The sequence below is a fragment of the Camelus dromedarius genome, chromosome 6 (assembly GCF_036321535.1).
Source record: "Camelus dromedarius isolate mCamDro1 chromosome 6, mCamDro1.pat, whole genome shotgun sequence".
Classification (NCBI taxonomy): Eukaryota; Metazoa; Chordata; class Mammalia; order Artiodactyla; family Camelidae; genus Camelus; species Camelus dromedarius.
Window position 1 is genome coordinate 25,978,481 of NC_087441.1, and position 24,881 is coordinate 26,003,361.

At 36.2% G+C, this 24,881-nt stretch overlaps 1 long non-coding RNA gene across 6 annotated transcripts in view; it reads right to left on the reverse strand.

Annotated features, from left to right (window-relative positions):
* LOC105096364 (uncharacterized) overlaps positions 1-13,529 on the reverse strand; it is a 35,139-nt gene extending 21,610 nt beyond the window's left edge. For all 6 annotated transcript variants that reach the window (XR_837835.3, XR_010381235.1, XR_010381236.1 and 3 more), the window contains exon 1: positions 13,350-13,529. This is a non-coding gene — a long non-coding RNA (uncharacterized LOC105096364). The remainder of the gene's footprint in view (positions 1-13,349) is intronic.
* Between the last annotated feature and the right edge of the window lie 11,352 nt (positions 13,530-24,881).

Genomic DNA, 24,881 nt, shown 5'->3' on the forward strand with positions numbered 1-24,881 from the left:
CAGTACCTCCATTAAAAAATTTTTTTAATGCATTATATATATATTTTTTCTTTTTTGCAGCAATAGGAGCATACCTTTAGGGCATAGAATGGAATCAGATAGTTGAACTGAAGCCAACTCCAGTTTTTTAAGGAAAAGTTTTCAAGACACTTTCAGGTGGGCAGATTCAAAGACAGGATGAATCAGCCTCAAAATGATGAAGAAAATATTCTGAGTTTTTAATTCCCAAGGTCTACATGACCAGAATAGTAACAGCTCAGAAACACAGATTCAAAATTTATCCACTGTTAAAAACTGATTTGTAGTGATTCTTTTTTTAAAAAATCTGAAATCACTTGAAAAACCAATCATATATATGTGTGTATACACATATGTGTGTTTATATGCACACACACGTGTGTCTGTTCATTAGCATTTGGGAACTGAAAAATTTTATGAACTCCCTAGCAAGTCTACTGCAGCAAGTCACTCCATTGATACCAAGTATATCCTCATAAATCAGTGGAAAGAATCTTCATTCATTCCTTGGTGTCGTAAGGGCAATTTCTTTCATAGGCATATTATCTTATAATTACAGTTTTCTCTCTGTCTCATCTGGACACAATACATAGAATTAAGTAAAAAGAAGCAAATGGATGTACTGAAAACAAAGATCAGACTTTGCAGAGAGTCACGTGCAGGGTCTGCGAGCATTTCCTGTCTCGTAGGAAGCATTCACATCATGACTTGTCATCTATACTGTCTGGCCCAGTGTCTCCTAACTTCCTGGAATAAAACCAAACTAAGCAAAACAATAAAAATGACAGTTTTTCTGTGTTTTGGAATTCCAGACTCTTATTACTGGAATGCTAAATCTTTCAACCCTACTGGCTATTGTGCCTTCCAAAATTAACAGTGGTTTTTAATGGTTTTGTTTTTTTAAGTGTAATGCTTTTATATACATCCCATGAATTATAACATCTCATTTCAAATGTTATTCTAAAATTCTGCTAATCCTGTTTCAGGGACAAAGTATGAGCTTATTATCCTAATTAACTTTTGTTTTCACTTCTGTAAATAGCTTGAACAAAACTCATTCCCCCTTAAATATTAAGCGGGTTTCTAAATGCTGGCAAATGACAAGGACGTGAGTACTATAAAAACAATCCTGAGTTTATTCTGTGAATTCAGCATTCTTGCCCTCTACATGTGCTTGTTGGTTCAGTGGTTTCCAAATCTGATACTTTTCAACTTTGCCTTTATAAGAAACCATCTCCTATGGAAACAGGGTTATATTTTATCAGCACAATCACCCCCAACTACATCGCCATCACCACTTACCATTTTGTAGAAAATTCAGCATGGTCTGCCAAGTTGGCTAAATGTCAAAAGTGCATAGATTGTTTTAATGAGAATGACGTCTTCCGTTGTGAATGAATTTCAGGGACTCGTGTCAGGTATGGGGAGAGCATCTGTGTCATAAGCTTTCACCTCACAGATTAGTAAGATGGTATAGGTACAGAAGCTTGAATAAATCAACAAAAACCTCTGCTTTTCAAACCAAGTTGGGAGTCCTGCTTTTAGGGGACCCTTGGAAATGTGCAACCATGAGTGAGGTGTCCCTGGAGTAAAGAGATGAGCGGGAGCTGCAGGATGGGGTGAAGTGAGTGTGGGTGAATGTGTGTGTGTGCGTGTGCGTGTGTGTGTGATGAAGAGAGGTTTAGCTAGCGCATGATTCAATGTCTATTTTTCAAACAAACTCAGATTATGAAAGTAAATGCAAAATTTTCATAAAATTTTAGGACAAAAAATAGTCTTAAGAATCTTAAGTTATTTTCTGTTTGGTGCAAGCATTCATAGAGAGGACAAATTCATTCAGCCCAGGAGAAATGTTTCAGATTCACCTAATCCAGTGTCTTTATTATACTGGTAAGGAGATAAAAGTAACTTACCAAGCCACTAGAATCCAGATTTTCTGACTGTCAAACTTCAGCTCTGATTCATAGCTCTTTGAGGCAAAAGGAAGTGGAGGATTAACATCTGTTGAATTTCACCCATGGGCCAGACACGGTGACAGCTGCCAAGCACTGTCATCTTCTCAAGGAGTGGTGAAGGGTAGGCTCCCAGTTAGATTTCCTCAGTGGGAAACTGGTTCCACCTCTTATTACCTGTATGGCCTTGGACAGATCACTTAAGTTCTCTGATTCCTAGTTTCTTCATGTATAAAATGAGGTTTATAAATGAACCTTCCCTACTGACAAAGATTAATGAGATATCCTTATAAAATGCTAAATAGTGCTTGGCACATGAATGTTGGCTCAATGAATACTGAATTAAAAAAAGAGAAAAAAACTTTGCATGTCATAGGGGTGGGGAGAATAAAGTGGGAGTAGATTCTATGCCAGTTTTACAAATGAGGAAAATTATGGTTGGGTAAAATTCAGTAATTTGCCAACAAGTCACAAAACCAGAATGAGAAGTTGAAATCAAACTTAAGGTGGTGTCTGCTGTACCACAATGCTGTCCTATAAGAGGATCAGGGAGCTCAAAAGAACTCTGGGAATATTTGCTTGGACAGCTGGCTGCTCTGCTCATTCTGAGCTCTAAAAGCCTTCTGGCAGCATCCCAGCAATTCTAGAAATCTATGAAGCTCTGAACAGGGCACTGCCCAGGTGGCAGAAGCCAGTGAGACTATTCAGGTAATGTGCAAATATCACTCTAGGTTAAAGTCTGGAATGTAACCTTGACTTCCTTTAGCTAAAGACCAGTTGGTTCTCAAGAACAGGTGCTGTGTGTCCTCTGTCTGCACAGACAACTTACCCCGTGCTCAGCGCTGTAAGAGCTTGCTCTCTTTTGGCTCTGTCAATGACGTGACCTTGGGCAGGTCACTTACCTCTTCAAGAATAGATTAGGACAGAGCCTCAGGCTACAAATGTCAACCAAGTAATTCAAATTCTTACAGAGTGAGGTCCTGAAATATCTAATTTTTATGTAAACTTTTCACTGAAGCAACGCTTACATCAGAAAAAAAAAGTATAAATCCTGTAAGTGTACAGTTCTATTAATTTTCACAAAGTGAGCATAGTCTCAAATCAAGTAGTGAAGCAATCTAGTTCAGAAGACACCTCTTTGGGCCCCCAATTTGTCACCTTTCCCAAGATAACCACTACATTCTGGTTTCTAACATCATAGCTTACCTTTGAAATTTATATAAATGGAACCACACCGTGTGTGTTCTTTTGTATCTGGCTTCTCTTACTCAATAGAATGTTTGTGAGATTCATCCATGTTATTGCATATAGTTATAGTTTGCTTCTTTTCCTTGTTACAGCAGGGGGTCAACTTCCTGTTTTGTAAATAAAGTTTTATTGAAGCACTGCCAAGCTAATTATTTGTTTCTTTCTCTTTCTCTCTCTTTTTTCTCTTTTGATAGCTCAGCAGTGGTAAAGTTTTATTATGATTTTTTTGAGCAAATATTAAGATGAGAATGGAGTAGAACTTTATAAATGTTTTCCATGTAATGAATATTCTCAATTGAATCACATGCTATCAGCATTTGACAATACCTATCTGTGTGAAAAGACAGATGAGAAGTATAAACGCTCCTTAGAGATCAACATTAACAGATGGACATTTACAACTGACTTTGATGATACTTTGAACCCCAATGAAGGAAAATATATACTCCCCCAAAGAATTCTTTCTTCATATTAGTAGATCCATGTTATCAAAAATTGTATTCAATTATTATTACTTTGTTTTGAATGTCATCAATTTAAAAAAATTGTGAAAATTATTTGCTCTCTTGTTAGGTACGTACCTACGTAATGCCTCAATTTTGCTTTTTTTTTTTTTCCTATAAAGCCTAAATATTTACTGTACAATCTTTTACAGAACATGTTTGCTGATCTCTGCTCTCAATAGCACCCAGTACTAAAACTGAAAGTATACCCAGTAATTTCTTTTGCTCGTTTTGGAGTCTTGGATAATTTTTTCCAGTAGAAATAAACACACATCTTTTCTTGTATGAAGATTCTGTTCTATACAGGAAAACCAGACCATAAATAAAAATGGATAATTGATAATTTAGATAATGCTAGGATGAAGATAAGGTGATATGATAAAGGTGATGTAACAGAGTGATAGGGATGCAATTAGATGGGGAGATCAGTTGCAGGCATTACAGAGAAGACACCTGTGAGTTAAGCCTGGGTGATAAGAAGGGGCCAGATGGTCAAAGATCTTGGGGCAGACTGTAGTAGGATTGGGAAAAATAAGTGCAAAAATCTTAAGGCTGGAAAGGATTGGGTGCTTTGAGGGAAATAAATGAGGTCAGTGTGGCTAGCTCAAAATAAGAAGTGAGCTCTAGGAAGAGGGCTGGCAGCACCCAGGCCAGGTCTCATGTCTGCCTCCTGCATCTATGATGAAGCCTCCAGGCTAATTTGTTTCTGTATTGTCTATAGCTGCTTTCACACGGCAATGGCTGAGTTTAGTTGCAGCAGAGACTGGCAGCCAAAGCTGAAAATATTTACTGTCTGGCATTTTACAGAAAAAAATATGCTAACCCCTGCTCTATAGCGTCCAATCGTGAGTATACTAACATTTCTTCATCCATTCTGCTCTTGATGGACACTTGGATTGTTTCTTGTTTTGAGTTATTACAAATAGTGCTGCTGTGAACGTTCTTGTGCATGTTTTTGGTAACATACATACATATTCCTATTGGATGTATGGTGTGTGTATTTTATTTAAAACATCTAATTGATTCCAGGGTACAGACAGGTTTGGAAACTTCTACTTTAGAGATGTTTAAAGAGTTGAAACCCAAAGTGTTTAAACTGTCTTGTCCAAGGTCACACAGAAAAAAATTGGCAGAGTCGAGATTGACAGTGAAACCCCTGTTTCATGGAACAGTTCTGTTTCCACTATGATTCCTGTAGTCACCATCTTTAGAACATTAACTTACAGAAGGGTCTTTACTTATCCAAGGTTCTTCACAAATATAACTCTTTTCTGCTGTTATCTGGTTAGACATTTTCAAGAACAGGAATGGATGACGTAAATCACTTAACCCAATCCCTTCATTTTATAAATAAGTCAAGGCACAGGCATATTAATAATTTGCCCAAAATAGGCATTTGAATCTTGACTTTTATCAAGTTCTACAAAATAATTTTGAACTTGCTGCTTTTGTCTTTGCACTTGATACTATTCCAGTCCATTAACCGGCAAAAGGAATATCCATTCGCCCTAATTATTTAAACACTACAGAAACACCTACACTCAAATGAATACTTTCTCCTTTCCTTTCCAGCTGTATAGCCTCTCCCTCCAGCAGGTGATCTCCCTTAAAAATTTATATTTTCATCATCTTTATATAAACATATTTAAATGCATGTAACTGGTAGGAGTCTACAACTTTGATGAGGAAGAATTATCACTTATTTTTTCTTTAATTCAAATTAATTTCTAGTGTGAGGCTTCGTCCCATCAGTTAGATGGCCACACAGTCTCAGTCACTTTGGAATAACCTTCTTTTTTCCTGTAGTTGTGCCTGCATTTTGGGGGCGGGGGTGGTGGTGGTGGTTAGATAGTACCACCATACTGAATGGGAGGTAAAGCATGGGGAGCATCTGATTCTTGCTCACCGTGGTGATACTGAGATCTCTTTCACCCAATCTGGGCGTTGGCCACAGGTCCCCGTAGATGTACAGGCCCCTGTTGTTGGAACCTGTCCGGTGTGGTGGTTTCTGTGTGGTGACTGAGCAACAGCAATCTCTGCCAGGCTGCCTGAAGCCCTACCTGCCCGGCTCCTTACAGCCATTTCCTTTGAGGGTTTTGGCCAGCTTCCCTGGTCTCCACCTGAAATGGAGGCCAGCTTTCCTCTGGTCTCAGATCCCACCAGCCTAGCTGTAGTTTTCCACTTGCCTAGGCTCTATCTGAGGCTTTTGGCATCGAGCCCCTTTCTTCCAGACTCACCTCCAATACTCACTGCTTTCCTTCCAATACACTCTCTCCTCTCCCCAGGCTGGGAGCATCTCCTGTCCAACCTTTAATAAACAATCTAGTACACGTGTTTTGTCTACTTGTATTTTAATTTCTGTCAGGTATCTTTTGCCAGGCAGGCATCCCCTTCCCTAAACTTTACCATTAATTTGCATCCAGCTTTAATTTTAAAATGTATAAAGATAAAGAAAGCATCACATGGTTTTTATTCCAAACTTCATTATGGATGTGAAAGAGCTAAAATTTATCAATTTTTAGTGTCAAGATCCTAATTTTCCATTAAACACCATGGACGAATTGGTTCTTGGAACTTTTGATAGGGCTATTCTTGTTCCTAAATGTAGCTTCGTGGGCATATTTCTCTAGATATAATATCTATAGTCAAGTAATCCAAATAGAACCACCCTGTGTGTAGTATATTACTAATTTATATCTGGAATCGGCACAACAATGATTCATGTGCTGTAATATCCATTACTACTTCTTAACCAACTTTGAAAACCTTTTTATTTTAGGAAGAATTCTGTCTCAATATCCACCCCAGTGGATTTTTGTCTTCGTTTCCTTTGTATTTATTCTGGGTGGCGTTTGCAAAACGCCAAGGATCTATTTTGGTTGGGGACTCTGTTCTCTTCCTAGAGGAGGAAGTGAGAGAGCATTGCTTTGTCTCCAGCTCCAAAGCTGGTAGACAGATCAGACAGGGAGCTCTGTCAGCCAGGCTCCAGGAAGGCTTCTCTCTTCTGATGGAACAACTAAACAATTGTTACTATTTACAATGGACGCAATGGAGAAGTATTCTTAGAACAATAAGAAAAGGGAAAGTCGGCCACCAGGCAGGAAAGAAGGCTTTCAAGCAACATCAAACTCAGAGAATGTGAATGTCTTTTAAATGTAAACAGCTTTACGTAGCACTTCTCTGAATAACAATACCAGGGGCGCCTGCCATGTGCCAGGAACTTGACATACAGTATTATCTCTAATCCCACATCAGCCATACCGGACAAGTATTATCCCCACCTGACACATGAAGAAACCAAGGCCAAAGAGCTTGTAATAAGCTCTCCATGGCTGGCAAATGTGGAATACAAACCCAAACTTGCATAATACAGTTAAGATATCCTCATGCTCTTACCTACCTTTTTTTAAATGAAAAAAATAGAAGAAAGTTTACAGTTCTTAATGAGTGAATCTATATCTTACAAAAAGCACAAGGTAGCAAGGAGGGCTCCACTGATAGCTTGAAATAGGTTCTTTTTGAGTTTCTCTGAATACTCCAGAGGTAATGGGACCCTGAAGAAAACTTGCTAAATGGTGTGTGATGGCAGAACAGCCTCCTTTGTCACATAGGGAATTATTCCCCCTCTATCACTCTCAAACTCTGCCTACAACATGTGGGATGAACTCTCATTCTGTTTACAGTAACTTCCAACCTTGAAGACAAGTGTGTAGATTAAAGATCTGTGTTAACAAGAACTATCATACTAATTTTTAACAGAACTATTGGGTTACCTCGGCACAATTATGATATATGCATCTGGGAAATAATCATCCATTTAAAAATATTTAGTCTTCTTTCCATGAGAGTTTTAACATCTCATTGAAAATGTCTATTAAAGTCTAAATCAATGAAGCAGATCTTTACCTAAATTGTTTGTAATTTACAATAAGTAAGAGGAGAAAATAATGGATCTAAAAGTGAGATGTTCTTTGGCTCGTTTTGGATATGTAGCAATACATGAGAACAAGCCAATAATTGATTTAGGGACTATGATGGACCATGAAAAGTTTCTAGTTTTCTAGTTGCTTCAGGTATAATGACACAAGTAATTTTAGAGTTTTTTGCTAACTTTTTCTTTCATTACCACCCAGGCCTGTTCTACACCTAGGTGGATAAAGGGGATGTTTGTGTAGTATTATTTGAAGCTCTTTTTCTCAGTGCCTACCACCACACCCCTATTCAAGATTTCCTTGTCCTCAAGTCCTATAATGGCCTGCCACCAGTTTCAGGCATATCTACTATGTAGAGGGGAGGGGGGCTTCATGCTCCCACTAGCTCTTGTTAATAACATTTTCATGAATTGGTTAGCCATTCATTAGTTACCACTGACAGAAGGCAGGATGCTGGGCAAATAAATCCGACAAAGCAGCAGAGGACAAGGCAGGTATGTGAGAGATGGTGAGATGTGAGGATGGTAGGATGGTGAGAATGAGATGACTGGCGTGCAAGACTCTGTTGAGGACACTGAACACTAAGAGGAGGGTGGAGTAGAATGGATAAAGAATGATAGGAAGGAAAGCATTAAAAGAGAAGTAAATCCCCCAAGGAGTAGGCAGAAGGTTTCCTCTTCCTTTTGCCTAAGGTCGTCTAAAGTCTATGTTTGTTAAAATTGTCAATCTACATGACACACCAGACCTGAGCATGTCTGCCATTCCTGCACCCCTCTTCAGAGGGAAACTGCTGTATCCACAGCATCCACTAAGTAAATTTTCTAGAAGGTTCCTCAGGCATAAATGGCCATGTTTGGCTCCACATCAGGCTGCTACCAGCAGACAGTGGGAACGGGGTGCATGCCTAACTCAAAGGTAGTCATCTACTCAGACCACCAGCCTCTGAGGTGGTCTGACCCCGAAAGCTCTGACCTCTAGGAATAATGGCGATCGACTGGACAACCTATTTTTACTTGAGAGAGTGACTGACAGACCAACTGTGGTTCTTCAGACTTTGGTATTTGGCAGACATTTTCTAGACAAAAAACAAAGTGTGTCTGTCATTTCAAAAAAAACACCTGGCAGAATTTGTTGTGAGTGATAAAATTTAAACTTTCAAGTGAAAATTAGAATTTTGGAAAAGTTGTAGCTGCCATTTTGAGTTTGACAGCTTTCCAAAACTGTTTTTTTGTTGTTGTTGTTCTGATGAGATGGGTGATGATATTAATAAATGTGATTTCTTAGATACCATAGAGTGATGTGTCAACATTTGCAAGATCTGTATATCTCATTGAACTAAATTTTCCAGATGACCAGTAAAAGTCATGAGTGAAATATTCATTTAAAGTGCAAGATAGATCAGTTATTTTTTTTTGAAATAGTGAATTTTAATGTAACTGAGTATGCAGATTTCATTGATATGATTTCAAAGTTCATGTTGCCACTAATCTTTAAGAAGCCACCACTTGTTGAGTTTTGGTATACTGTCAAAGAAGAATATCCATAATCATCTGGAAAGACTGTTAAAATACTCTTCCCTTCAAATACATGTCTGCGTGAAGCTAGATTTTCTTCATCTACTTCAACCAAATCAACATAATGCAATAAATTGAATGCAGAAGCAGATATAAAAATCCACCAATTTCTTTTAAGCCAGACATTAAAGAGATCTGCAGAAATGTAAAATAAAGCTATACTTCCCCCTAAGTATTTCCATTTCAGAAAATATAGCTACTTTTCAGACAATGTTATTTATGTTAATAGGTAATGGTTTATTATTATTATTATTTTAAATACGTTAATAAATAGTTTTAAATTTTCTCAATTTTAATTTCTGGTATGATAAATAACAATTGATGTAATCCACATAAACAAAAGCTCTTTGGGTTCCTCAACAATTTTTAGAAGTATAAAGGTAGCATAAGGCCAGAAAGTTTAAGCTACTGCTTTTATCCCTGTTCCTTCTTGAAAAATGTAGATAACTCTAAAAAGAGACTACATTTATGTTTTTACTGCAAAAGAAAAAAAAAATCAGATACAAGAAATTCGGATATGCCCAAAGGGAATTTCTGTTTTCAAGTTGATGCCAATGTCCCAAGTTACTTGTATGAAAAGTGAAATAGGTAAAGACCCACATAACCAAGATACTTTCTGGCATACTCGTACATAGCATGTTAGTTAGAAATTCAGCAGAGCATATGAATGCAGAGTCAGCTAGTAGGTTACATCTAACTGAGAAAATAATTGCATAAAGAGGTTTAATCATTAAATGTGCAAAAAGTCATCTAATTTGAATCAAGTTAGAGACTTTCATATTTTGAAAACACATGTATTCTTTACTGCCACCAGATACAATGATTAAAAACTGGGAGTTATTTTTGAGCACAAGCCACACATTCTCCTTGCTTGGCCCTGCAATAAACTTTTCTCTGTTCCCAAAACCAAAAAAACAAAACTGGGAATTAAACAAAGATCTTATTTGCATTGTCATCTTCATGTACAACAACATTCAGGTAACAAAAACAAAGCTAAAATTTTAAAAGTCATGCACAAGCAACTGCTCACCATTTCTTCAGAGCATTTGATGATACAAGAAAGATTATATTTTTGTGAAAGTGGTAGCTTAAGTTTCAGTCAAATTCTGTTACAATAAATTGCAACAAGTGTCTCAATTATTGAGTTTCCAGAATGTGTTCCATCAAATATTACCTTAAATAGGCTATTATCTCTGACTTTAAAATACCTTCATTATTAAGATTTTTATATATATACTCATTATAATAGATACTGATCTGTAGCTTTTTGGGTTTCGGTGCAATATTGTTTTCCACTAAGGAAGGAATAGGTGTCTTATAAAGAACACAGATGCAGACCTGTGGTGCTAACTTGCTGTTTTTATTATTACAGTTACACTTCTTACACCAGTGAAAAACTGAAGTAAATTTACAAACTAACTACATTAACCAAATTCAGTAAAACCGAAGGTAACTAGGATAGTTGAATTAACGATGGGGCTTTGCAGAAGTTAAACCACCGCTGGCAGTAAGTCCCTGGCTCCCACTACAATAGTGGAACTTTTTTGGTTTGACATGAAGATACTGTTGCTAAATGGTCAGATGGCTGTATTCACTCACGACTCTTTCTTTTAACCAACTGCAGCAAAACCTTCCTGGGTACAGGAGGCTGCAACATTGTCACTCTTCACCCATATTCCTATTAACCAGAACTCTTGAATTCAGTGGGCACTTAGTTCCTCTGATGGTACCCACTTCAGCAGTCATCACCCAGATGATCCCGCATTTGATGACATCAATTATTTTATTACCATTAGAAACGAAAACATAGAACTTAAAAATTCTGTGGAGAACTTGAGTGACCTCAAGAGTGTTCCCTTAGAGTCCAATTGAAGAAACTGTGCTTCAGGGTAGAAAGCGTTGGCTGGAGCTACAGGAAATAGCCTGCCTGCAGAGGAGGTAGCCAGGGATGATTTTATTCCTGAAGTTGGAAATATACAAGCCTATCAAAGCTCTCAGAGCTCTCCCAATGGAAGGGTCACAAGATAGAGCAGCTACTCCTCAAAAGAAAAGCCTTTCTTTATCTTGGAAAAGCGACATTTTCATGCATACCAAGAAGGAACGGTATATACCTTTCTCCATTAAAACTAGGACGTTTCCATGTCAAGAATTCTTGCAAATTTTATATAAAATTACTAGCGAGCATATTTGAGCACCATTTGCCCTATTCTAAAATCTTAAGTAGGAGTCAGCAAACTACCATCTGTGGGTTTAATTCAGCCCACTGTCTGTTTTTGTACAAGTGTGAGATAAGAATGTTTTCAACATTTTTAAAGTATTGTCTTAAAAAAAAAAAAAAAAAGGAAAAATAAAAGCCCAATAATAAACAGAGAAGGTATGTGGTCTGCAGAATACAAAAGCTACTCTCTGGCTCTTTACAGAAAGTTTCCAACTGCTTCTCTAAAGAATTGCTTTTTTTTTTTTTAAAAAAAGCAACATCAGCCACGTCTTGGGGGAGAGGTTGATAGTATTCATATTCTGTCTTTCGTCTTGGTTCTGTTTCATTCTTGGTTTACTTTTGCCTCATTATCAACTTAAAGGCTTTTAATATATTGCAATATTTGTTAAATAAGTTCTATCATTCAGTCTTTTATTTTAAAACAAGTGACAAGGTGATTTATATTAATCCTCCTATTAAAAAAAAAACACTAAAAGGAAAGAGTTTTTTTTTAATTTATTTTTCCTGTGGGTCAGTAATTCTTGAGAAAAAGAAAATGGGACCTTTTTCCCTTAAATATCAACATTAAAGCAAAGCTATTCCTTAATGTCTTTAATGTGCCTCCTCATTCTTTTCATTCTTTTTTTTTTCTTTATTTTAATGGATGTACTGGGGATTGAATCCAGGACTTAGTGCACTCTGCTCCTCCACTGATCTATTACCCACTCCCTCATTCTTTTCTTTAATAATAATAAAAAAAAAAAGTAGGTCATTAATGTTCTCTAAGTTTGGGAATAACTTGAAGAATGTTTAACCTGAGTTCAGGGCTTCCCACATGGAGTACGTAATTACTAAACTCAGTGCAGGACAACTGAACATTAACCTCACTTTCTAAATCTCTTTTCCTGGGAATTAAAGCATGAGTAACATTTGTTTGGTAAAATCTAAATGGCTAAACACTCTGTAAGTCTGCAAAGAACTTCACTTTCAGAGCTGCAAAACCATTTATAAGCTTCATTAATAGTCAATTTTAAGTATGATTAAGTGCTTGGACTATTTTTTAAGTACCCAAGAACTAGTTGTTGATGAATGATTATGATCTCCTTTACCTGACTCAGAGAACACATTTAAACAGCTGAAGAAATATCATAATTACTCACTAAGGAAATAAAATGTGGTGGGTAAGTAGCTGGGTTCTCTGTCCTCTTCAATGGATTATTTAGAAAAGAACATTTGAAACTAAGTCCACAGGAAAATGCATTGGGACACAGATTGCTGCTGAGAGCATTTGGTCCCGAACACACTGAATTAAGAGAATGATGTTTTCTTCCCTGATGGCAGATGGGTGCTTGTTAAGAGCTTCCTTAAGCAAGAAAATTCAGATCCCTGACATGTTCTCCACCCCCTCGTGGTCTCAGCTCCCTCCATTCTGGAGTTCTCCACAGGAAGCACGAAAGAGGCATCGGGAAGAGGAAGGCAGTGGGGCACCCTTGGCTCTCTGAGGACTAGATCCACATTAATCTGTGTGCTGCCCATGGGTCTCGGGTGGTTAGTCCATCATAACCAGAGACATCTGGCCTGGTAAGAAATGATGATCCAGAGCTTTATTCAAGAAGTCCTGGGGGTCAGGAGGGCTGCACCCAGAACGGTCCTGGCACATCACGCTTCACACTTCTTTGGGCCCTAACTGCTGCCGGCAGACAGCTCTGTAAGGACTTTGAGAGAGATTGTGCTCTCCAGGCCTCCAGAAAGAGTAGTAAAAGTCTCCAAGGACACAGAAGGCACTGCCTTCTCCAGCACTAGCCGAATCCTTCTTCACACCCTCCCAATCCTTATCTGCAAACTCAGGATGGATGACCAGGCCCCCGTGGCTGTGGTCAGCAGCCCTCCCCAGAGCCAGGACCATGCTGGCTTGAACTGCTCGCCTGGGAGCCTTGCTGCTGCTCCAGAACTCCCACTCTGAGCTCCAGTCTTTCCCTGATCCCTCAGGCCAGCGTGGGCCCGAGTCCTGACATGCCCAGGCTCTCAGACTTTATCCCTCCAAGTATGCATGAGTCAGGGCAGCTGGGTAATCTGGATCTTAAATCACCTCCTCCTGCACAACCCCTACCCCAACCCCATGACCACACCATGACTTTTGCCCCTGCTGGACCTTGACCTCTGGCACTCTCAGAGAACCAGCCAGCTTGAAGTCTGAGCTCTGGCCTGTGCCCTGCAAGTCAACCTTGTCTCTTCCTCAGGCTTAATGTTCCTATGTTTGTTTTATGAACTTACCCTCCAGCTCTGAGCTCTGGCCCTGCCTTGGCTGGCCTGTTACCTTGGCCACAGAGCCAGGCTGACAGAGTCCCTAAAGTGAGTATCTTCATGCCTATTTCCCAAGTTTGCTGAAGCTATCCATGTGTGCCCAGATTCCAAGGAATCTCCAGAAATAGGACAAAAGTTGAAATTACGGTAAAGAGGATCACAGGGAGCACAGAGTCCCAGCAAATTTCCCCTGTGAATGCTCGATGAGGCATTACTGAAAGGAACTTCTTAAATCACCACTGACAAGTATTCTTAAGGGAAGGTGGGGTTCGGATGATAGAGTGAGATAGATATTCACTGGAAATGGAACAAGCCTGAGCCAAAGCTCATCTCTTTTACTTGGCTCCTTTCATTGATGAGAAAATGGAGGACCAAAAATATTAACTGACGTGGCCAATAGCACTCTGGTTAAAATAGAGCAAAGTTTGATCCAGGATCCTGCTTCCTGGGTGGGTACAGTATTCGTCACCTTTATTCTTTCAACAAGCATTCACTGAATGACTACTCTAGGCCAGGTTATTACAGTTTATCAATTCTTGAGCATACAGTAGGTGCCAGGAAGATACAAAATAACCATAGCAAAAAGTAGTTGTTCTAAGGAATGTTGATCTGGTAAAAAATAATAAGTAAATATATATTAAGTATTTAAAATAACTAAAAGTCATTTATGCTTGTGTGGTAATAGAAGTGTATGTAGTAAGTTTTCATGGGAATTCAGAAATAAGAAGCATCAAAATAGGCTACAGTTCTCAAGGGAAACATGTTGTGTGGTACGGAAGTTAAGCTGGAAGACAAAGTAGGATTTAGATATATTGAAAGGAGTGAGAAGGATTCTTAAGTAGGAGAAACTGAAGTTTCTTGTTGGAGATTTAGAAGAGAAGTTTGTGTAGTTTGTTTGGGGACAAATTATAAAAAGCTTTGGGAAAAAACAAGCAAAAGTGTCAGTAGGCACTGGGGAGCCACTGAAGTGTTTAGCAGGAGAGTAGTCGTGAGTAAGCAAAGCTTTAGGAAGACTGACCTGGTGATGTTAGATTGGGAGGCATTGGGAATGGAGGTAGAGAGTGAGAGCCCCAAGTTGATAAGACAAGTATTGGGTCATTAAAGTAATCTTCAATTATAGAAGATTCTTAAAGAAAATCAGTTATATCATTTCCAAGTACTTAGAACCATGTGATCTCATGATTAAAACAGAACCGTCATCTTCAGTCTTGACGAATCAGCTGTAGCCAAGAATTTAGATTGTGTGTGTTCCTACCATGAAGCTTTTATAGAAATGGATGAAGGTAGTGCTCAAAATAATTTGTTCTCAGATTAAGCAAACCACCTACTCCCCAAACCAACTTCTTTTTATCTATAATTTGTGTTAACATCTCTTTCATAGCTGGTACAAAATTAAACAAGACTAGTTTATATTCACAAAACTCAAAATTCTCCATAAGTGTATATTCTAGGTTAATAAGCATTTGTTACTCTATCAAGAGTTTAAAGAGACAAAAAGCATTAAAAACAACAATAAAAGATAGAAAAATGAAATTCACTCCCAATCTCAGTACTTCAACACCAACTGGTTTTCCTTTTCCCATGTATTTTTTTCCAGACTTTGTTCATATGCTGCTGTATCTCTTTTTACAATGGTGAAACTGTTTATCCACTATAAGAGATGAAGTGAAATTGACTAACTTTGTCCCTAACATAACAATGACTAACTTTGTCCCTAACATAACAATAACTATCTGTTATTAAAGAACTGCTGGTTGGTAGACATGTAACGGACAATTGGTTTCTCGGACTCTGAGCTCCTGAAAGAACATACTATGTGGACTCTCATACAGAAAGCTTGATTAAAGCCAGCAAAGTGGTCTGTAGTTAACTGTCTTCGGCTCCAACTAGCTGACTAAGTGATAAAGGGCAACAGCTGCAGTACTTTCTTTGTGTGTGTCCTTGTGTGTCTGTGTTTGGATCGCCAAGTTAGACAATAATCTCTCTAGTGGATTGAGCATTAAGTAGGTTGTAATGTCTTATGGAAAAAATAATCTACATCTCTGCATATGGATTTTAAAGAAATTAAATTCTGCTTATTTATTACGAATCTGTTTTTGAGATCAAGTCATCGTTGTTGGAAAAGAATGTTCTCATATTTACTTCATTCATATTTGAAAACAGCTACACTCAGAGTCTAGTTATATGGATTGTATGGAATGGTTCACTTGTCACTGATCAAGTCATTATCCCCAGTGAACCAGATTTGCCTGCCTGGAGGCAATGTTCTCGGATGTACTGCATTTATTCATAGGTTTTTGGTTTGTTTAATAGCCCTTGTTAGCAAACACTGAAATTTGAAAGTTGCCCAAATTCATTACCAGGATGTAGCTAGAGCTCCAATTTGGTGCTGAAAGTGTAAAAAAGTCTTGATTCCCAATGACCTCATTCCCAAATTTACATGAATTTGCATATATATCATGATCTTTGCTTATGAGTTACAGAAGCTGAAATGAAATTAGGTAATATTGCTTTCAGCAGTTGAATACGTGCTATAAAAATAAAACCAGATTCCAATAAAAGCAAAAATTAATTAAAATGTTTGATATAATTTCATCACAGCAAAGTCCAACACCATTATATCTACCATGAAGTTCACTTTACTGCAAAAATGATTTTTGTAATATTTTTAGAAAACTAAAACCTATTTTCATAGTTCTGCCTTTTATTCCATTAACTGATATTCCATGTGATGCTTATTCCACAAGAGCCAAGCCAAAAATGACCCATGCAGAAGATATTGTTGTTATTGTAGTAATGGTTTCCACTAAGGGTTCAAGTGCTCACTATTTTACCCTAAGTTTTAAGGGAAGATCAGTATTTTTTACAAAAATATTTCTTGACATGAATTAATTTTTCTTGAGCCTTGCTTTTTTAAATTAAATACTCTCTGAAAATTGTTTTCTCATGATAATAATTGGTAATAATAAAATTAATTTATACTGGAAAATTTTCCACAAAGGTTATCTAAGTATATTCTCATAAAGTCTTGTGAGGTAGCAATTATTGTTTTATTTTTTGATGGGTCAAGAGCCAAATGAATCAAAAGTCTTTTTAATTCTTACAATAAGTCAATGGAAAACCTGTAATTTGAGTTTATGGCTGGCTTCCTAGTACATTGTTCTTTTCATCAGCCTTGTATATCATGTGCTGATTGCAATGGAACAATGACTGAGAGTACCCCAAAAGGTTACCTTAAATTGTTTTATTGCTTCAGCCAAAGTATTTTGTCAAAGTCAAATGTGGTGATTTGTGCTCACATGACTACTCTGCATTGGTCCACCAGCAGCTTTGCTTGGCACAATTTTAAAGCTCTTGCTTGTAAGTGGAAACAGGTGCCCTTCCTCATCTCCTGTGTCCACTATCCCCTCAACCAGTATCCTCCCTCTCACCCGGACACTGCCACGTCTAATGAGCTTACAATTATTTTTAAACTTCTTTCCATGAGGTGGTATCTGCATACTAGCTGAGGGAGAGAATGTAATCCATCTTGCAGAAGTTAAACCATGGGTCATGTGAAGAGCAGAAGGTGGTAAGAAGGGGATATTTGATGGAACTCTCAATAGAAATGTCAAACTCAATATCATATGTCTATTTGACTCCAGATTTTAGAGTTCAAACAGTTTGTGCTAGAACCAATCAGTGGAACCAGTTCATGTTTGGAGAAATGTTTCTCCCAGATTTCCAAAGAAAGAGAGAGAGAGAATTTAAAAGGAGGGAGTGGTGAGGAGGAGGAGGAATGGAGTAATAAAGAAGAAGTGGAGGAATGGAGGAAGGAAAGAGAAGAAAAGAAAAAGAAGAGAAAAAAGGAGAGGAAAAAAGAAAAAAGGGGCAGAGCTTTTTGTGCATGCATGTTCTGCCCTTAAAAAAAATAATGGCTTAACTAATTTGATTCATTTGGCTAATGAAGATGATTTTGGTTAAAGAATCAATAAATTTCATCTGGCCAGTGAGTTTAATTTACAAATTCCTACCAGAGGTTATTGAAGGGTGAATAATGCTGTGATCAAAGAACTAGACAAGAGTACATACATCCCTGTTGAAGAACAACAAAATTACACGTGAAAGAACAATGTGGATAACCGTCAGTACCATGTAGTTGTTAGGAGTAGTTGGAGAGCACATGCTTGAGGTTCCGTCAAGGTGAAGAAAGAGCATTATATGGCCCTGCCCGTCTGGCATTCTCATCTCAGTAAGCATCACCACCTACTACTTAGGTCCAAGCCTGGCACCCATCAATGCTTTATACTTTCTCCTCTAAGAAGAAACACCAACAAAGGGAGATAAGAGAACAAAATCTCCTGACTGATTGGAAGGTGGACGAGTTTGCCAACCTAGTCCTTTTCACCTCTCTCTCATCCTTCTTCCCTGCAGCTGTCTTACTTAAGCACTCATTATGTTGTGCCAGGATAATTGCAACAGTAGCCTGACTCTTCCTTTTTCCCTAATCCAGCAACCACAATCTTTCCAAAGCATAAATATATTTAAATCCTGTTGTTCAAGGAGCTTAAAATCCCTGAATGTCCTGCCCTTGCCTCAGGATAAAATTCAAAGGCCTTCACCAAGCCTATGGGGCCGTTTATGGGTCAACCCCTGTCTAACTTTCAAGTCCCCGCTTTACATTCTTTCATCACTCAACCTACCTATCAAACGAGATTCCATGCAGTTCCAGAAAAGGCCATACTGTCTCATGATGCCTTATCTGGGCACTAGAGGCACCCAGGGTCATCTCCCCAGCTCTTGCACTGGGCTAGCTTGGTAAAGGCCTCATCTCTTTCAAGAAGTCTCCGGGCCCCAGCCTGCCTGCTGGCACCAGAGTGTTTCAGGTATCCCTCCGGAGGCTCACTCTCATCTCACATGCCACTCCCCTTTTTCATGATAGCTATCAGAATTTGTTCACTTTTCTGTCTCCACACTAGACCTTGAACTCCTTCCTCGCATGAACTCCTTCCTGGCACTCACCTAACACGTTCCTGGCACAGGGAGGTGCTCAATTCAGTAAATCCTTGTTTAATGATTTAAAGAATTAATGAACTAACAAACAACACATTAATGAGAAGAAATGAAGAGAAGATAAGGACATGAAGTTTGGGCGGTAGTGGTGGTAGAGTTGTTTCTCGGTCAGATTACCTGAATTGGATAAAATGGCAAGAATTCAGAACTGGACTGGGTTCTAGTCTCACTTGGACCCTAAAAGGGTGCCTTTGGGCTGGTCACTTAAATTCTCTAACCCTCAGCTGACTTTTCTGTATACAATATGAACCTCATAGGTTTTTTGTTTTTTAATGAGGGTAAATAAAATATCACAATACTGTGTTTACAATATTTGCTAGAACATACTAACAAACTAATAATTAAAAATCTATCATTAAGAATCTAATAAATAATAACTACAGCCCCTTGAAGTTCTTTCTCTGATCCTACTGAAGTCAACCAGTTCAAAACAACAACCAAAGAGCTTCAGATTAGTAATTTAAGACAGAGAAAGATCAATTAAGTAAACAAAAACTTCCTGTACAGGAGAGGAGTAGGAAAGAATGAAATTGCAGAGGCATTAAATTCAAAAATAAAGGGAAAAATCTAATTCACATTAGTCTCCACTATTTTTAAAATCTTCTTTCTCCTTATCATCCTGCAATACTTTGATTTATATTTTATAAAGTTTACATACAAATCTTGTGTGTACAATTGGATGAATTTTGACAAATGAATATACTTATGTAACCAACAGCACAATCATGACATAGAATATTTCCATAGCTTCAAAAGTTTTCTTGTCCTCTCTTCCACCGGATCCCCCCATAGACAACAAACATAATGTTATTCTGTCTGCTCTTGAGCTTTATGTAGTGAAATCACATTTCCTATTCACACAGTATTAGCCTGTGAGGTTCATCCATATTACTAAATATTTAAGTAGTTCTTCAATTTATATGATTATACCATAATTTGTTTATCCCTTCTCCTGTTGCTGGACATCTGAATTTTTTTTTCAGTTTGGGGCTATTACACATAAAGGTGCTATAAATACCCCCATATCAATCTTCTTGCAGGCATATAGATTTATTTCGCTTGACAAATACATGGAAGTAGAATTACTGGTCATGGTGTAGCTGCACATTTAATTTGATAAGAAAATAAGAAACAGTTTTCCAAAGTGGTTGTATCACTATATAGTCCAACTCCATCCAAGCAGTGGATGAGACATACAGTTGCCCCCTCAGCCCTCACCAATATTTGAGCTGTCAACCTTTTAATCTTTTCTCTTCTGGTAGGAGTAAAATGATATCACACTATGGTTTTAATTTATGTTTCTTGGCAACTAAGGATGTTGAGCAACTTTTCAAGTGCTCATTAGACATTTGTATATTTTCTTCTGTAAGGTGTCTATTCAAGCATTATGTCCCCCCTCCTTTTAAAAAATAAAAAGAAGAGAAAAAAGCTTCTTGTAGGAGATATTTATATACCATGGATACATGTCCTTTGTCACATATATTAAGCCAAGTTAGTTACTTGCTTTTCCATATTTTTAGGAGTCTTTTGATGAGCAAGAGCTTTGAATTTTGAAAAATTTTGCCTACCCCAAGGTTGCAAAGATAGTCTCCCATGAATTCTACTCAAGTCTTTGCAGTTTTAGTCTTGAAATTAAGGTCTGTGATCAAACTTAAATTAGTTGTGTGTAATGGTGTGAGATGAGGGTTGAGGTTCAGTTTCTTTTTCCTATATTTTTCTCCAGTGTTCCATCACCATTTGTTGAAAAGAAGATTCATCTCCATGAACTATATTAGTATTTTTGTTGACAATCCATTAATTCTACATTATGTGTGGACTTATTCTGGACCCTATTCTATTTGTCTAGTCTTACATAAGGACATTACAGTTTCTGATTACTATAGTTTTATAGCAAGGCATGAAATATGATGTGTATCACACCAACTTGCTTCTTTTCAAATTTGTTTAGCTATTCTAGGTACTTTTCACTTGCATATAAATTTTGGAATCAGTTTGTCAATTTCTGAAGAAAAAAAGCCTGCTAGGGCTTTGAGATTATATTGATTCTATGGATCAATTTGAGGAGAACTGAAATCTTAATGATATCCATTATTCTAGCTCATAAATATGGTATATCTTATTATCTCTCCATCTATTTCAGTCTGCTTTTATTTCTCTCAGCAATGTTTTGTAGTTTTTAGTACAAAGGTCTTGTACTTTACTTTGGAAAGTTCAGTTCTTAGTATTTTATATTCTTTGATATTATTGTAAGTGGAATTGCATTTTTAAATTTCATTTTAAATGATTTTCTATTAGTAGGTGACATTGATTTTTGAAAATTGAATTTGTATTCTTAGTAAGTGAACTTGCTAAGCTCACTTTATTTCTAGTGGTCTTTTTTGTAGAATTCCTTAGGATTTTCTATGTGTTATCTGTAAATAAAGATTTACTTCTTCCTTTCTAATCTTAATGCTTGTGATTTCTTCCTTAAGTGTTTAATTGAGTTACTAGAAAAGTTATTTAAGTCTAAGGATTTTATCAGGGGAAATTTTAAAATTGTGAATCCAATTTCTATATGAATAGGGTTATTTTATCATTGAATGTACTGTTAGTCATTAGTTTCCCATTGACCACATTATTAGACTGAGGAGACTGTTTTTATCCTAGTTTGCTGTTTGATTTCATTATGAAAGGGTGTTGAATTATTTTCAAATGCTTTTCTGTATTGACTGAGATAATTATGTTTTTCTCCTTTATTCTGTTATTGTGCTAAATTATAATAGACTTTTGAATAGTGAACCAAACCAACCCTGCATTCCTGAGATAAATACTACTTGCTTATCAAGTATTACTCTTTTTACATATTGTGGCATTTGATTTGGTAATATTTTAGCAAAATTTTTGCACTTATGGTTATAAAGAATATTGCTCTGCCATTTTCTTTTCTTGTAACATCCTTGAAAGATTTTGGTATCAAGATTATGCTACTATTATAAAATGAGTAGAAAACTATTCCTTCATTCTCTATTTTTAAAAAAGTTTTCTAACCAGTGAGATCATCTAGCCTGACATTTTCTTTCTTTGCAGCTTTCTATCACAAATTCAATTTTCAAACCAATTTTTGGACATTTCTGATTTTCCACTTCTTCCTGTGTCAGTTTTAGTAAAAATATTTTTCAAGGAATTTGTCCATTTTACCAAAGATGTTTAATATATCGACATAAAATTTCTTCTACAATATTCTCCTATGATTCTTTTAAAGACTTGGATCTCCTTTTTTCATTCACAATACCGATTAATTGTATTTTTCTTTATCAGCTTGCTAGGGCTTTATTAATTTTAAAATATCTTTTCAAAGAATGAACTTTTGCTTTTAAAATGTTCTGTATTGTTTTCTTCTTTATTTATTTTCTTTAATGTTTTCTTTCTTCTACTTATTTTAAGTTTATTTGCTCTTTTTCTACTATTTTAAGGCAAAAATTTGGAATATTGATTTAAAAGATTCCTTCTTTTATTATATCAGCTTTTAAGGCTTTAAATTTTCCTCTAAGTACTCCTTTAATTTCAATCAACAAATTTTGATATGTTATTGTTTTTAATCATTTTGTTTGCACTATATACCCAGTTTTATGAAATATAATTTACATAAAATAAAATTCACTCATTTTAATTGCCCAGTTTGATCAGTTTTGGCAGTTCTGTATAATCACATAATCACCATCAGAATCAAAATACACACTATTTCCATTACCTCCCTGCAAAATCTCTCATGCCCATTTGCAGTCAATGTGTTTCTTAAATCTCTGATCCCAGAAATCAGTGTTCTTTCTGACATTAGGGTTTTTCCTTTTTTAAAACTTAATATAAGAATAATAATACAATGTATAGTCTTTTGGTTTGACTTATTTCACTTAGAATAATGTTTTTAGTTTCATTTATGCTATGTACATTAATACTGTGTTCCATGATTAGTGCTAATCATATTTCACAATATGAATTCACCAATTGGTGGACATTCAGTTGTTTCTACTTTTATCTTTTATGGATAATGCTGTTATAACATTCATATAAAAGTCTCTATATGGATGCATGTTTAATTTCTTACTTCAATACATAGGAATGGGATTGCTGAGTTGGATAAATGCATGTTTAAATTTGACACTGCCATACTGTTCTCCAAAGGTACTGTAACATTTTGCGTGTCCACTCATACTGTATGAGAGTTCCAGTTGCTCCACATTTCTCACTGGCACTTGGTATTGCCAGTCTTTTTAATTTTAGCCATTTTAGTGAACATGTGGTAGGATCTCATTGTGGTTTTAATTGATGACTAGAGATGTGCATATACTTTCATATGCTTATTTGCCATCTGTATATCTCCTTGTGTGAAGAATTTGTTCAAATCTTTTGCCAAGTTTTTCATTGTGTTTGTCTGCTTACTATGGAATTGCAAGAATTCTTTATAGATTCTGGACGCAAGCCCTTTGACAGACATATGCTTTGCAAGTGTTTTCTTCTCAATCTACAGCTTGCCATTTTATTTCCTTCAGTCAGTGTGATTTTCTAAGAGCGTAAGTTTTTAATTTTGCTAATGTCCTTTTTATCAGTGTTGTCTTTTATAATCAGTGCTTTCTGTAGTCTATTTAATAAATCTTTCATTAACTCCATATCACAAAGATTTTCTCCTATACATTTATCTGAGGTTTTTTGCTCTTATATTGAGGTCTATGATCCATTTTAGTTCATTTTTACTTCTAATATGTGGTAAGTGTCAAGGTTAATTTTTCAAATCCATAGAGATATACAATTACTTTGGCACATTTGTTTAAACGGCTATTCTTCCCATATTGAATTACCTTGGCACCTTTATTAAAAACCAATTGATCATGTAAGTGTGGATCTATTTATGGATTCTGTTTCATTGATCTAATTGTTTATCTTTATACTGTTGCCAGTATAAATGAATACTGTAGCTTTATGATAAATTTTGAAATTAGGTAGTGTAAGGCCTTCAACGTTGTTCTTCATTTTAAAAATTATTGCTGCTGTTCTATGCCTTTACTTCTTCTTATAAGTTTCAGAAGCAGATTATTAATTTCTTCAAACAAGACTATTAGAATTTTAATTAGTATTGCATTGAATGTATAGATCAACTTAGAGTGAATTGCCAACATTGAACATTGCATAATATAACATAACATAACATTGAATCTTCTAATCCATGAGTAGGTGCATCTCTTCATTTATTTAGGTCTGCTTTTATTTCCCTTAGCAAAGTTTTGTAGTTTTCAGTGTAGACGTCTTACCATTTTTAAATAAATTTAAATCTCTTAGTATTCCAATGCTATTTATAAATAAAATAGTTAATACAATTTTTCCAATTGTCCATTGTTAGTATATACAAATACAATTGATTTGGTTTATTGACCTTGTATCTTGCAATCTTGTCATACTCACCTATTCTATTAACTTCTTATAGATTTCTTTAGAATTTTCTATGTATGAAATCATTTTATATATAAAGAGAATTTTACTTCTTCCTTTCCAATCTATGTACCTTTCATTATTTTTATTGCCTATTGCATTGGTGAAGACCAGTGAAATGTTGAATAGACACAGGGAAAGTGGATATCCTTGCCTTGTTTTTTATCTCAAGAGAAAGCATAGTGCTTTCAATATTGAATTATGATGTTATCTGTAAGTATTTGTAGATATTCTGTAATCAGATTTAGAAAGATCAACTTTTCTCCCTAATTTGTTGAGATCATAAATAGATGTTGGAGTTTTACAAAATGTTTTTTTTTACATTGATTGAAATAATATTTTTTCATTTTTGCTCTGTTAATGATAAAATACACTGATTTATTTTCAAATGTTAAACTCAATTTGCCATAAAGTATTATATTTTTATATATTGTGGAATTCAATTTTTTATTTATTGCAGAATTCAATTTTTTATTTATTGCAGAATTCACTTTGCCAAAATTGTATTAAAGAATTGAATTATCATTTACGTTCTCATGGTTCATCAGTGTAATGTCTTGTGATGTCTTTTGTTTTAGTATCAGGATAATGCTAGCCTCATTAATTGTTGAATGTTCCCTCTCCCTCTGCTTTCTAGA